The sequence below is a fragment of the Zingiber officinale genome, unplaced genomic scaffold (assembly GCF_018446385.1).
Source record: "Zingiber officinale cultivar Zhangliang unplaced genomic scaffold, Zo_v1.1 ctg182, whole genome shotgun sequence".
In the NCBI taxonomy this organism is placed as follows: domain Eukaryota; kingdom Viridiplantae; phylum Streptophyta; class Magnoliopsida; order Zingiberales; family Zingiberaceae; genus Zingiber; species Zingiber officinale.
The window spans coordinates 483,201-494,072 of NW_024589871.1; positions in this window are offsets into that span (position 1 = coordinate 483,201).

The window sequence follows — 10,872 nt, forward strand, 5'->3', positions numbered from 1 at the left end:
TCAACTAAAAAAAATAAAATTGAGTTTAAATTTGATGTGGTTATTTACCTTGAGGAGTTTAAATTTGATTGTAGTTATTTAGTCCATAAAATTGATTTAACAATCTAGTATATTTTTAGAAAAAAAAAAATTGGGAGAGTAAACGAGTGGAGCTAAGTTTAGCTTTGTTTATTTATTTATTTATGTACCTGTTTAAGTTCATTTATTAAAAAAATTTTCATCCTCGAGTCAAATTCACGTTTATTCATAAATCTTATTCACGATTTATTATTCAAATTTTTAATCGAGTTCATCTATCATGTTTTTTTTTATAATTTATATTGTTTTTATTTATGAAATGCATATTATTTTTTATTTTTAACATGCTATAAATATTATATTTGGAAGAGAATCCCAAATTTATAAAAAATATTTTTTATACATACTTTTTATAATTAAATTTTATATAAATTAATTTATTAAAATAAAATATCAAGAAAATAGAAAGAATTTTTTTTAAAAAAAACGAATAAGTTTTTATTTTACTATATTACAAAGATATCTATTTATAAGCCTTTTGATACGTAATGGAAAGATACATCTATTTAATATAGCAAAAGTTACTATATCATGACAGAGTAACACAAAAGTCAATGATCATCCATTCAAAAGGTCACTAAGGTCACTCGTAAACATCCGCAATAAATGCGTATCATTTATAAGACCCTCTCGTAGAAGTTTATTGTATAAAGAATATGCCTAATTAAAATCCTACTAGAAAAAATCTAGTGGAAAAAAACAACCCTAAAAGAGTATATCCTTCTTTATGCATGTATTTTGATATTACAAACCCCATGTTTAAATCATCACTTACTATCTATTCCAATCTTTTGAATCAATTTCTTAAATATTATAGTTGGTAATATTTTTTAAATAAATCGGTAAGCTAGAATTCCTACTTGATTGAAATTTTATGTGTCAATATCTCCATTTTATTGTAGATCATATGTGCTTTGATATATCCGAAGCATGATAAGTTGATTATTATTGGGTAGATATTGTTATAATAGGCAAGGGGCTAAATCTTGGCAAAGCCTAGAAAAATATCCACACAATGACCAACTATAATTTATCGATTTATCTCTTCATAGATGATTGTGGGGTGGGTCGTGTGGAGCCATTGGGATGATAGATTCCACCTTACTATGCAAGTTGTATTATCTTAATAAAGTATCGTTGGAGTCTTATTATTTATTAATAAACCACATGATATCTAAATGTGATAAGTTATTGACCTCAACCACACGCATTCATGACTTACCTCATGAAGTCCAATTATTTTAGCATGATTTGATAAAGTAACAGTTATAGTCTATTTCAGAGATCTCCAAGATATTGTTGTTCCATTATATGTAAGCACATAACTTGATTGAGGCTTGGTTGTGTGTGGATCATATAAGTATTATGCAACTATATACCCAATTAAATTTGCATTTGACCATATCAATCGTCCCTCAGAAATATCGAAAAAAGGTTAAATTATGTTCCAATATCTTTTGGTTGGAGCAGAATTATATCTTACTAATAAATTTACAACAAAAGTAAAATTAGGTTTTTGTTAAATTAGGTTGGGTCATATTATTGTAGAAAAAAATATGATTATGCTCATCTCAAGTGCCCCTTCAGCTCGTCCCCAGGTTATGTGAAAGGAAATAAATTACTAGATCAACTTATAGTCGACCGTCAAATGATTGGGGGTATTATTAGCAAGAAACATTAAAACACCAATTGCACTTAAGTATGACACTCAGAACCAAGAATTTTCTCATTATCATTCTAAGGAAGAAAAGAATTCTTTTGTATATCAAGTGATCGAGTAACCATTGGGCTGGTTAATGGGTATAAATTATTCATATTAAATCATTTAAAAACTTTCTCAGTATAAATTGATTGATGGATAAAAATACTGTTCTTTAAATACTCGAAATTTCAATCGAGACAAAATTTAGTTTTACCAAAATCTTTCATTTCGATTTTTTTAAAATAATCTATTGCATTTAAGATATCTTCAGAAGTGCCAATAATATTTAAATTATCAACATATACAACGATTATTACAAAACCATATCCATACCTTTTTATAAAAATACTTGGATAAATATGGTTATTTATATAAGCTTATTTTAACAAATATTCACAAATATGCTTATTTATATAACCTTATTTTAATAAATATTCACTAAGATAATTATACCACATACGTCTAAATTATTTTAAACCATACAAATATCTTTGTAATCTAATAGAAAATAATTCTCAAGAATTACATGCTTCTAACATCTTTAGTCCTTCTGGGGCTTTCATGTCTATGTCATTATCTAGTGCATCATATAAATATGTTGTAACGGTATCCATCATCTGAATATGAAGTCTTCTTTGTGCTACTAAACTAATAAGATAAAAAGTAATAGCATTCATTATAGGAGAATATATCTCTTCATAGTTAATCTTATGTCATTGTGAAAAAATCTTATGCAACTAGTCGAGTTTTGTATCATACATTCTCAGGTTTTTCATTTTTTTTTTTTGAATACCCATTTATATCTTATTAGTTTAACAACTTCAGACATTTCTACAATGGATCCTAAAACCTCATGTTTTAAGAGAGATGTTAGTTCTGTCTGAATTACTTCCTTCCATTTTGGTCAATCCCTTTGTAACGCCCGAAAATTCTCAAATTATTTTTAGAAACATTCTATGATTTTTCTGGAATTTTTAGATATTTTTCCGGAATTTTCCGAGTATCAGAAGTAGCAAAAATAATTAGAACCGCAAAATAACTTAGGCGGTAATGGAACCCAAGACCTATGGTATACGGGATAATGTTAGTAACCGGTGAACCCAGCAGGGCCGTGCTGAAAAAAAGAGGAACCAATTATATTTATATTGGAGTTGGGTTCAATAATCCAACTAATATAAATTAAGAACTTAAGTTGGGTTTGGTTTATTTTAGATTTTGGTTCGGCAACATCCCTCTCCACCGAAACCCTCACGCCACCCTTCTCCTCTTCCTCCTTCTCTCGGCGCCCCTCTTCCTCCTCCTTCTCACGGCACACCAAGCCCAAGGGTCAAGGGAACTCCTTCCGGCGACGACTCCAACACGAAAAAGGTTCTTCTCCGCGAGAGGAACGCGAAGACGTGAGCGGATCGTCGAGAAGATCATCCCCACCGGAGTTTTAGCGAATAGAATCGTAAGAAATTACGAATAGGAGGTAAGAAACCCCTCACCTGCAGTATAATAGCTCCGTTTGATTTCCTACGCATTAGTTTTAGCTATATGCAGGTTTTTCCGGCGCTTGGGGTGTGTTTAAACCCTCCTCGAGGATTAGGGATCTAGTTGAGCACCTCTAGACGGGCCGGACACGTTGTTCTCCTTTAGTTGGAGATTCTAGACGTTGTCGAGTGCCTAGAGGTGACCTCCCTATTAGAGGAGAGAGTTGGAGCACACCAAGTGTTCGGTAAAATGTTAGTGTAGCTAAATACCACCTCAGTTATGTTTAATAGCTCAGTTAAATGCATTAGAAGCGTTTAAAACAGTAAATCAGTGTATTTTAGCTTATATGGGACTACGGTCCAATGGGTGGGCTCCCATAGTCGCCTCTAGGTTCAGACAACCTAGCTCTAGGTTCAGATAACCTAGAAACAGCAAGTTAGAACAGTTAGCTATTTTCAGTATTTTATTTTCAGTGGCACTGTACTGGATCAGATATCCATTGGGTTGGACTCCCACAGTCGTCCCTAGGTTTAGATAACCTAGTTAACCCTACTAAATTCGGGACTTGCAAACTCGGGTCTAGTTAGGGATGCGCACAGCAAGTACAGTTGCCGGGCCTAAACAGCATGATTATGTATTTTCACTTATTATGAAATAGTTTTCAAAACTCAAAACTTGTTATATTAGTTGAGGTTGATTTCAGTATCAGTTTAGCTTCAGTTTAGCTCTTCCTTGTTTATACCTTATGATAGCTTATGTTCAGCTTATGTTATGTCATGCTTTGTACGATACCATGCCATGCCATGCTTGCATATTCAGTATGTTCTTTTCAAATAGCATGATTTAAAATCATATTTGCATTGTTGCATGTTTTTGTGAGGTAGATGGTTTCTTACTAAGCTTTAAGCTTACAGATACTATTTTTCCTTATACTGCAGATAAAGGTAAAGGAAAGATGGACTAGCAGAGGGAGCTGGAGGACAATGCAAAGGATGGTGTGTGTGGCAGGAACTCGAATAAAAGACCTTGGAGAGTTTAGCAAATTAGAAACTAGTTCTTCCTTAAGACATTTTCTTATACTTTGCTTTTTATACATTTCTAGTAGTTAAAGGTTGTGAGTTGATGAACCTTGCTTTAGCTTAAGTTTAGAATTGTTACTACATGTTATTAGAATAGTTTATCATGCATTAGATAGTTGTTATGTGGTATTTTGGCACGCCAGAGTGCTGAAATCAGAGTTTCAGCTCGAAATCAGAAACCCCTGATCGGTCAGCAGACCGATCAGGGAGTCTCTGATCGGTCGGTAGACCGATCAGGGACCTGATTTCTGCGAACAGCAACTTTATGTTTGTATTCTGATCGATCTGTGGATCGATCAAGAGCTGGGAAGCCTCTGATCGGTCGGTAGACCGATCCTTGATCTGGTTTCTGCGAACAGAAACTTTCTGTTCGTTCCCTGATCGATCCGTGGATCGATCAGGAGCTGGATCGCGGCTCACTGATCGATCAGCAGACCGATCAGGGGCCGGCTGGATCGGTCGGCAGACCGATCCAGCAACGTACAGAATTACAGCCTAGTTATGGATCGGTCGGTTGAACGATCCAGAGTTTCCTACCGTACCAGTATCGGTAGATCGGTCCGTGGATCGATCCGAAGTTAATAGTTTAGCAAAAATTTAAATTAGATCAGTTTTCCGCACAGCCAGTTCAGTACAACTGTAGCGATTCGCCTTACAGCCTAGTAGTTAGAAGGCGGGTCGTTACAGAGTGGTATCAGAGCAGTGTTCCATACTTCCTACACTCACATCAGCATTGTACCTGCAGCTTCCAAGTAAGAATACCTTTACTTTATTTATGCTCCTTGTCTTGTTATTACAGTTCATGTTTATATGTCTACTGCCTGTTAGTCTGTGCTAGTTTTAAACATGATATCAGTAGTTATATAACTATGATTACATTAGTTATGTTATGTTCTCTATGTCTTTAGAAATGACACGAGGACGCCCAGCTAGAAGGGCATTAGCTCATCGAGCCCAAGAAGAGGCGCGGTGCCTCCTCCGGACCTTACAAGATTAGTGGCTCGATTACAGCAACAGAAATAGCCACCTTAAAGGCTAATCAGAGTACCCCACAGTCACCCCGAACCGAATTTGACTACTCCGGTAGTCTTGGAGGTTCCACCAGCTCCACCAGCACCAGCAGCCCCAGCAGGTGAGCCAAGAAAGGAAGCCTATCGATCCAGTGGCAGCGGCAAGCCGGAGAACTTCTCGGGCACTAGTGAACCATGGGATGCACAAGCCGGTTCAAAATATCGGAGAGCACGATGGAGCTTCGGACCGCCGAACACGAAGGTGAAGTGTGCCTCATACGCTGACAGAGACGCACGCATGTGGTGGAGAAGAATCGAACGAAGCGCCCAGTGTCATGGGCTGACTTTGAGAAGGAGTTCTTCGAGGAGTTCTTCCACATACGGGTTACTGAACCGCCACTACGACGAGTTCACCGAGTTTCGTCAACCTTTCATTGAGGAAGCCGTGAAGAAATTCAACAGGTTGGCTCGTCTGTGCAAGCTAGTCAGCACGGAGAAGGAACGAATCCGGTTGATGCTCAAGATGCCGAGGCCGAAGATAGTGAACGTGGCTGGTGGCATACATAGGCCACAAACCACAAAGGAGTTAGTGAGCAGTGCCTTGACCACAGAGCATTACCAGAACAGCATAAAGCAGCAGAAGCAAGTCTCCTCAGAGTCCAAAGGCCAAGGAAACTCTCACACTCAAAAACAGCAAGGCCACAGCTCTAACTGGAAAGGGAACTCCAACAGCAAGCGCAAATCAGGGAGTGAACCAAAAGGAGGACCATCTGGCAAGCGACCCAGCTATCCAAAGTGTGCTACTTGTGGGAAATTCCACCCAGGGGTTTGTCGCAAGGGCACACGAGGATGCTTTGAATGTGGACAAGAAGGGCACATGGCCAAGCAGTGCCCGAACAAGACCGGTCTTCCTCAGCCACAGCAGATTCAGTATGCAGGCCAGCCAGCTCAGTTATATCAGATGCAGGCCACTCTAGAAGGTCCACTTATCAGCCAAGGCAGATTAGAAGCCCCTCCAGCTATGGCGAATGCGAGGATCTACTCACTCACCAGAGAGGATGTAGCCAATGCCTCGACTGTTGGTGCAATATCCCTCAGGTCAAGGGTGACCTGGTTAACCAAGCTGAGTCTTGGTTAGGGTTTAGATGTTTGACAATAAGATATTGATTGAAGAAGAGTCAAGTAGGTCAAGGGAGTGACTGGATACTTGACTGGAAAGTCCTAGTGAGTGAAGCTAGGCAGAAGGAAATCCTGGTGAGTGAAGCCAGGCGAAAGTCCTAGTGAGTGAAGCTAGGCAGAAGGAAATCCTGGTGAGTGAAGCCAGGTGAAAGTCCTAGTGAGTGAAGCTAGGCAGATGGAAAGTCCTAGTGAGTGAAGCTAGGCAGATGGAAAACCCTAGTGAGTGAAGCTAGGTGAAAAGTCCTGGTGAGTGAAGCCAGGCAAGGAAGGAAATCCAGATGGATCAAGGATGATCGGACATCTGGTGTTGGGAAGTCCAAGTAGGTCAAAGGATTGACTGGATACTTGGCAAGGAAGGAAAACCAGATGGATCAAGGATGATCGGACATCCGGTGTTGGAAGTCCAAGTAGGTCAAAGGATTGATTGGATACTTGGCAAGGAAGGAAGTCCGATGGGTCAAGGTTGACCGGACATCCGTGGAAGTCCAAGTAGGTCAATGGAGTGACCGGATTGGCACGACGAGTAAAAGTCCAAGTGGGTCAAAGGATTGACCGACACTTGGTGAGGGAGTCCCGGTCAAGGGAGTGACCAGATGCGAGGCATGATGTACCAACAGTCAAGGTTGACCGGATGTTGGTTAGGAGGTTTGGGACTTGGTTTTGGGCAAAACCAAGTCGGATCGATCCGTGGATCGATCCACGGATCGATCGGTGGATCGATCCGGATTCTTTCAGAAGCTCGGATCGATCCGTGGATCGATCGAGGTCCCGATCGATCAGCCGATCGATCGACGAGCTGCTTCGCGTGATAAGCGCCGGATCGATCCGTGGATCGATCCGTGATCGATCCAGCGCTTTCACGAGCATTGGGGGCGCTCAATCGATCCGTGGATCGATTCAGCCCCCCGATCGATTCGAACATTCGAATCGATCGGGATCCCACCGTTGGCGTCGTCCGCAGGCGAGCGTGGTCTTCGGCATCTCTTTTACGAGCTCTTCTCAGAGTCATTCCAGCTCCTCCACAGCTCTCTACAAGCACGTGATCGCCAGTTCTTGAAGGTTCTTGGAGGCTTTCCAAGTCAAGAGGCAGATCTATTGCAAGAGGAAGAAGTTAGGGTTAGGGTTTTTACTGCACATCTTGTAAGCTTTTGCTTAACTTGTATTTCCCTTCCTTCTTCTTGTACCGAGAGTCTTGTAGGGCTTCTCCGCCCTCGGTAGTTACCGAAAAGGAGTGTTTCATAGTGGAGGGTGCGTGCGTGGTGTGGATCCTTGGATTAGTCACCTCCTTTGGAGGTGGATACCAAGTAAAATCCTAGTGTTAGCGTAGTTGTATTTGTTTCTGTATTTTCCGCTGCATATTCTTGAAGAAACAAGCAACGCCGAGCAACGCCAAGCACCGAGCGAACGCGACGAGCTATTCACCCCCCCTCTAGCTACTTTTGATCCTAACATCGACAGTTGTCACAGGTTAGATTAGCATTTTTCAGTATAGTGCTACTGTTCTATTTGATACTGGGGCAACCCATTCATATATAGCCAGGGTGTTCTCCGAAAAGTTAGAAATACCCTCAGAAGCACTCAGTGGTCAATTTTTGACGACACTACTTTCAGGAGAGATCATGGCATCCACGCACTGGCTCAGAGCAGTGCCAGTCATTATAGCAGACAGAGAGCTCTTTTGTGATCTGATAGTGCTAGAAATGACCGACTATGATGTTATCTTTGGAATGAACTTTCTGATCAGATACGGTGCTACCATAGAGTGCCGTAAACAGAAAGTCATCTTCCAACCTGAAGCGGCAGTGCAATTCGAATACAGCGGGGAACCAAAGAGAAAGGCCAAGAGGTTTCTCTCAGCTATGAAAGCACAGAAGCTACTGGACTCAGGGTGTACAGGATTCCTAGCGCATGTAGTCAACGCCAGCCAGGACAAGAACCAACAGCTAGCAGAGGTTCGTGTGACTACCCAGTAGTCTTCCCTGAAGAGTTACCAGGCTTAGCACCAGACAGGGAGATCGACTTTGAGATAGAGCTCATTCCCGGTACAAATCCTATCTCCAAAGCGCCTTATCGCATGGCTCCAGCAGAACTGAAGGAACTTCAGGAGCAACTACAGGAGCTGCTCGACAAGGGTTTCATACGCCCGAGTCACTCGCCATGGGGAGCGCCTGTATTGTTCGTGAAGAAGAAGGATGGAAGCATGCGACTGTGTATAGACTACAGATCACTGAACCAAGTCACGATCAAGAACAGGTATCCCCTTCCCAGAATCGATGATCTGTTCGACTAGCTAAAGGGAGCAGCAGTGTTCTCTAAGATAGATCTCAGATCAGGTTATCATCAGGTGAAGGTCAAAGAAGGGGACATACCGAAGACAGCCTTCAGAACCAGATACGGACACTACGAGTTCGTAGTCATGCCCTTTGGCGTGACCAATGCTCCAGCTACATTCATGGATCTCATGAACAGAGTATTCAGGAAGTATTTAGATAAGTTTGTTATTGTGTTTATCGATGACATTCTTATCTATTCAGGAACTCAAGAAGAACATTCAGAGCACCTGAAACTAGTATTGCAGACCCTTCAGCAGAACCAGCTATACGCCAAGTTCACGAAATGTGAATTTTGGTTAGATCAGGTGTCCTTCCTGGGTCACATCATCTCAAAGGATGGTATTATGGTAGATCCCAGCAAGATAGAAGCAGTAAGTAACTGGAAGAGACCTAAGAACGCCAGCGAAATCAGGAGCTTTCTGGGATTAACAGGATATTACAGAAAGTTTGTAGAGGACTTCTCCAGGATAGTCTCCCCACTGACGGCTCTTACCAGGAAGAACAGGAAATTTCAGTGGACAGAGGACTGTCAGCGAGCTAAAAAGGAGATTGACCAGTGCTCCCATTTTGGCTCTACCAGACAACACCAGCTTTGACATCTATAGTGATGCCTCTAAGTTGGGACTAGGAGCAATCTTGATGCAAACGGCAAGGTGATCGCCTATGCCTCACAACTCAAGGATTATGAGAAGAATTATCCTACTCATGACCTTGAGCTTGCAGAATGTTCGCCCTCAAAATTTGGAGACATTACCTATATGGAGCTCAGTGCAGAGTATCTGATCATGAGTCTGAAGTACTTCTTCACTCAGAAGGATCTGAATATGCGACAGCGTAGATGGTTAGAGCTGGTCAAAGACTACGATATAGACATCCTCTACCATCCAGGGAAAGCAAATAAGGTAGCAGATGCACTTAGCAGAAAATCCAGTGTTGCCTTATTATCTCTAGCAGCCATGTCACCAACCCTACAGAAGGAGATCGTAAATTTCGGTCTCGAACTCATCGTTGGGCAGCTCTCTACTATGACCTTAGAGTCTACCTTGCTTGGTGATATTCAGTCAGCTCTAGAACAGGACCCTGAAATTCAGAAAATCAAGCAAGGGCTAGCAGAATCAAAGAGTAGAGAATTCAGAGTGTCCGATAGCGGGGTGTTGTATTTTGGTGACAGACTCTGTGTTCCAGATCAGGAGGAGCTACGGAGACAGATTTTAGATGAGGCTCACAGGACTCCCTATGCGATGCATCCAGGTTCCACCAAAATGTATCAAGACCTGAAGAACCGTTTTTGGTGGTCCGGGATGAAGCAAGACATCGCCAGATATGTTAGCATCTGCCTCACCTCAGAGGGTAAAGGCAGAACATCAGCGACCAGGAGGAGTTCTGCAGCCTATACAGATTCCAGAATGGAAGTGGGAGGATATCTCCATGGATTTCATAGTGGGACTACCCAGAACCACGAACGGTTTTGACGTCATCTGGGTAATAGTCGACAGGTTGACTAAATCAGCCCACTTTTTAGCTATCAAGATATCCTACTCCATGGAGAAGCTAGTTCAGTTGTATCTCCAGGAGATCGTCAGACTTCATGGAGTCCCACGTACTATTATTTCGATGAGATGAGGTTTACATCATACTTCGGGAGTGTGTACAACAAGATTGGGCACGGTTAAAGTTCAAGACAACATTCCATCCGCAGATGGATGGACAGCAAAGTAAATCAGTACTCAAGATATGCTCCGAGCGTGTGCCCTAGACTTCAGGAAGTTGGTGCAAATATCCGAGCTTAGCGGAATTTGCATACAACAACTATCGTGCCACTATCGGCATGGCACCTTATGAGGCTCTCTACGGAGGTGTAGATCTCCAATCTGGTAGTATGAGTGGTGAACAGAAGGAACTAGAGCTTGAGACAGATCTAGTAGCAGATACCACAGCTGCACAACAGATCCACCAGAGGATAGAGAGCCAAAAGCTATCCGATACCCTAGACCCTTAGAGTTTTCGGGGGATGCGGT